Genomic DNA, 4,953 nt, shown 5'->3' on the forward strand with positions numbered 1-4,953 from the left:
TCCCAGGAGATGATGCTTTTGAGTTAAACAAATTGCTAAAATCATTTACTAATGTTTCTCATGCACTTAGTCTGATCAAATGATATACTTCATTTTTCTTAGCCATACTAGGCACTTTTTGACAACTGCCACTTTATAATACAGTTTTAGATCTAGTATGGTTAAGCCTCCCTCCTTAGTGTGTTTTTCAACAGTTCTTTTGATATTCTTGATATTTTGTAACTCCACATGAACTTTGTTATTACTTTGTCTAGTTCTATAAAATAGTCATTTTATAGTTTGATTGTTATGGTCCTCAGTAAGTAATCTAATTGGGTATAATTATTATTTTATTACATTCATTTGATTGAATCAAGATCATGTGATAGTTTTTCAATTACTTAGATCTGACTTTATTTATTGAAAAATATTACCATCATTTTGCATGCAAAAAGTGAAAGCATTCTTTCCACATTGTCGATTGTAATTCCTTCAATTTCTTTTTTTGCTCTTATTGCTAAAACTAAAATTTCTAACACAATATTGAATGAAGGTAGTGATAATGGGCATCCTTGTTTCACCGAATATCTTATTGGAAATGCTACTAGTTTTAGATAGTTCTCCTTATCACTTTAAGGAAAAGTTTATTTATTCCTATGTTGTCTAGTGTTTTTTAATAGAATTGATTACTTTATTTTGTCAAAGACTCTTTCATCATCTAATCATCTTATTTCTTATAATTTTGTTATTGATATAGTCACTTCAGTTGATTGCTTTCCTAATATTGAACCATCCCAGAATACCTGGTATATATACTACCAATAATGGTGTATAATTATAGTAATAATTTTGAATCTCCTAAAATTTCCTTAAAAATTTTTGCATTGATATTCATTAGGGAGATTGGCCTGTACTTTTGTTTATATGTTTTGACATTTCCAGGATGGCATTTCACTGCAATATAGGAGGTATAGAAAGAATTTTTTTTGGGGGGTGGAGCGAAGATGGCGACATGAAGGGATCCAGTCTTAGGAGCTCTCTGATAAAACTCATAAGCTAAGGACTCAAACTAAACTTTCAAGAGACAGAACCCACAAAGGCACCCAGTGAGGCAGTTCTCCTACTCAAGGTAACCTGGAAAAGAGCAGAAAGGCTCTGCTCCCCGAGGTCGGAGGGGCAGCCTACCAGAGGGGTGACCCACCAGAGTGAAAGAACTTCAGCCTCCCAGAGGCAGCCCCAGGGCACCAGGAGCTATGGCTCACAGCAGCAGGGGAGTCTCCAGAGCTGCACCCCGGGGAGCACCTAGCACAAAGTGGGGGAACAGCGGGGGACCTCTGCCAGAGCAAGCACGTGGAACCCAGCCCTCAGAGCACACAGCAAGCAGCTTGGTCTTTCCACAGCAGCCCAGACCAGGAAACAGAAGCAGGCAGAGCTGGTAAGCAGGAGCCCCCAGGGCATGAGCCCATTGAGCTGAGGGAGGGGAATGAAGAGAGAGAGAGAGAGAGACTGAGGACCTCTGTAGTCTGCCCCTGGAACAGGACTCTGGGGCTCTGATCACATTCAGATCCTGATCCCAGTCTAGGCCCCCCCCTTAGAACAACAGGGACCCCCCCACTTCAGCCCATGGCAGAGGGGGGGCGCTTATGGTCATTCACAGATCAGGAGGGAGGACAGAGCCTCACACACTGAGACCCATGTGGGAGTGTCCCAAAAGCTCAGGAAGTACCCCAAAACCAGGCCAGGCTGGGAAAATGAGCAAGCAGAGAAATAAGAGGAACACTATTGAGAAATATTTTGCAAATGAGCCCAAGAAGGATCAAAATACTCAGTCTGAAGATGAGGAAGCACAAGCTCCTGCATCTAAAGACTCCAAGAAAAACAGAAATTGGGCTCAGGCTATGACAGAGCTCAAAAAAGACTTTGAAAATCAAATGAGGGAGTTGGAAGAAAAACTGGGAAAAGAAAGGAGAGAGATACAGGAAAAACATGAAAATGAAGTCAGCAGCTCAGTCAAGGAAATCCAAAAAAATGCTGAAGAAAATAGCATGCTAAAACCCAGCTTAGGTCAAATGGATAAAACAGTTCAAAAAGTTATTGAGGAGAAGAATGCTTTAAAAAGCAAAATTGGCCAGGTGGAAAAAGAGATAAGAAAACTCTCTGAGGAGAACAAATCCTTCAGACAAAGAATAGAATTCAGGGAGATTGATGAAGTTACCAGAAATCAGGAATCAATACTTCAAAACCAAGAAAATGAAAAATTAGAAGAAAATGTGAAATATCTCATTGAGAAAACAACTGATATGGAAAACAGATTTAGGAAAGATAATTTAAAAATTATTGGAATACCTGAAAGTCATGATCAGGAAAAGACCCTTGACATCATTTTCAAAGAATTACTACAGGAAAATTGTCCTGATATTCTAGAAGCAGAGGGCAAAATAGAAATGGAGAGAATCCACCGATCCCCCAGAGAAAGAGATCCCCCAAGAAAACCCCTAGGAATATTATAGACAAGTTCCAGAACTCCCAAGTCAAAGAGAAAATATTACAAGCAGCCAGAAGGACACAGTTCAAATATCGTGGAGCTGCAGTCAGTATAACACAGGACTTAGCAGCAACTACATTGGAAGCTTGTTAGGGCTTGGAATATAATATACCAGAAGGCAAAAGAGCTTAGAATGCAGCCAAGAATGAACTACCCAGCAAGGCTGAATGTCCTCTTCCAGGGAAAAAGATGGACTTTCAATGAACCAGGGGAATTTCAAATGTTCCTTTTGGAATGGCCAGAGCTGAACAGAAGGTTTGATCTTCAGCTACAGGACTCAGATGAAACATGGAGATTGGAGGAGAGGGGGGAAATATGAAGTACTTAATGATGATGAACTGCATATATTCCTGTATAGAAAAATGACAATGATAATATTCATATGAACCTTCTCAGTTAATAGAGCAGGTAGAGGGAGCTTTTATAGTTGAAGCACAGGAGAAAGCTGAATTTAAAGATAAAATATGGTGTAAAAATGGAGTCAATAGAAAAAAAGGGAAATGGAATGGGAGAAAGAAAAAGGAGAGGGCTCCCTTCAGGCCCCCGCGAGGCCCAAGCCGGGGCGTTCTGCGCCTGCACTCTCACCCGCCAGGCCAGCGGGCCCCGGTTTTCCAGGTTGGAGCTTCCAGCTCTCCATGTCCAAGCGTTCCATGGGCCAGCGGCCTGGGCCACGATGACGGACTACAGCGAGGAGCAGAGCAAGGAGCTGGAGGCGCTGGAGTCCATCTACCCAGACTCCTTCACAGTATTATCAGAATATCCAACCAGTTTCACGATTACAGTGACATCTGAAGCAGGAGAAAATGATGAAACTGTCCAGACAACCCTTAAATTTACTTATGGAGAAAAGTATCCAGATGAAATGCCTCGTTATGAAATATTCTCCCGGGAAAATCTAGAAGATAATGATGTCTCAGATATATTAAAATGATTAGAATTACAAACAGAAGAAAACCTTCGCATGGTAATGATCTTCACTCTAGTATCAGCTGTTCAAGAAAAACTAAATGAAATTGTAGATCAAATCAAAACTAGGAGAGAAGAAGAAAAGAAACAGAAAGAAAAAGAAGCAGAAGAAGCAGAAGAAGCAGAAAGGCAATGTTTCCATGGCACTCCTGTAACAATTGAGAATTTTTTAAGCTGGAAGGCCAAGTTTGATGCTGAGCTCTTAGAAATTAAAAGAAAAAGAATGAAGGAAGAAGAACAAGTGGGAAAAAATAAATTAAGTTGAAAACAGCTATTTGAAACAGATCACAATCTTGACACATCTGATATCCAGTTCCTGGAAGAAGCTGGTAACAGTGTGGAAGTAGATGAATTTTTGTTCCCAGAAATGGATGATTTGGAGCTGGATGATGAAGAGGATGATCTTGATTTTAATCCAGTTGATTTAGAGAGTGACTAGACTGACCAATGAACTGGTGGTGTCAGTGCCAGTCTCTGTCTTTTTATCTCCATTTGCAGAAAAGCTGGAATGCCACAGCATCTGTGGCTTTACTGAGTATGTTGGTTTCCTTTTCTTTTTTCTAAGAAAAAAATAATTTTAATTTTCAGGAGAATATTCTTCTGATAGCATTCATCATTGTGCTTAATAAATTGACTTGAAAATTTCAACAAAAAAAAAGAAAAAGTAAAAGGAAGAGGGGAATCATCTAAGATATTTCACATAATAAGATTTTTTTTTTATTACAATGAGCTATTGCAATGATATGGAAGGTGGGAGGCAAGGGGGAATGAGGGAACCTTTGCTCTCATCAGAGATGGCTAGGAGTGGAAACAGCAAATATACTCAATGGGGTATAGACATCTGGAGTAAGAAGGAGGGGGGAGCAGGGGGAAGGGGTGGGGATGTGAATAAAAGAGGAGAGGATGGACCATGGGGGGAGAGTGGCCAGATATAACACATTTTCTTTTTTACTTCTTGCAAGGTGTTGTTGGTGTTGGAACAAAGACTGAAGCACATTTTTTGTTATTATTATTTGTGGGAGGGTGCAGGACAAGTGGGGCTGGGTGGCCTGCCTGGGACCACATAGCAGGGTGATCTTTATGTGTCTGGGGCCAGATTTGGACCCAGGTGCTCCTGGCTCAAGGGCCAATGCTGTCTGCCACCCCTACTAATATTACTATTTTATTTTATTTTGGGTATTTTTTTTCTTCTTTTTGGTTTTTGCAGGGCAGTGGGGATCGGGTGGCTTGCATGTCACATGGCTGGGTGATTGTTGGGTTTTCAAGGCTGGATATGGACTCCAGTGCTCGTGGCTCCAGGGCTGGTGCTTCATCCATTGCGCAACCTGGCTATACCTACAATTATTACTAAAGTTTTTTTTTAATTTTAATTTTTTTTCTCTCCCCTTTACTTTTTTTGCCCAAGCAAGTCTATCTATATTCATGGGGGAGGGGTATTTTGTTTACTTGTAAACAAGAATATT

The 4,953-nt window shown here is 40.5% G+C and overlaps 1 pseudogene; it reads left to right on the forward strand.

Annotated features, from left to right (window-relative positions):
* The first annotated feature begins 3,181 nt into the window (after window positions 1–3,181).
* Window positions 3,182–3,951, forward strand: LOC141516363 (RWD domain-containing protein 1 pseudogene; annotated as a pseudogene).
* Window positions 3,952–4,953: the final 1,002 nt, after the last annotated feature.

This window comes from Macrotis lagotis, chromosome 3 (genome assembly GCF_037893015.1).
Source record: "Macrotis lagotis isolate mMagLag1 chromosome 3, bilby.v1.9.chrom.fasta, whole genome shotgun sequence".
Taxonomy (NCBI): domain Eukaryota; kingdom Metazoa; phylum Chordata; class Mammalia; order Peramelemorphia; family Peramelidae; genus Macrotis; species Macrotis lagotis.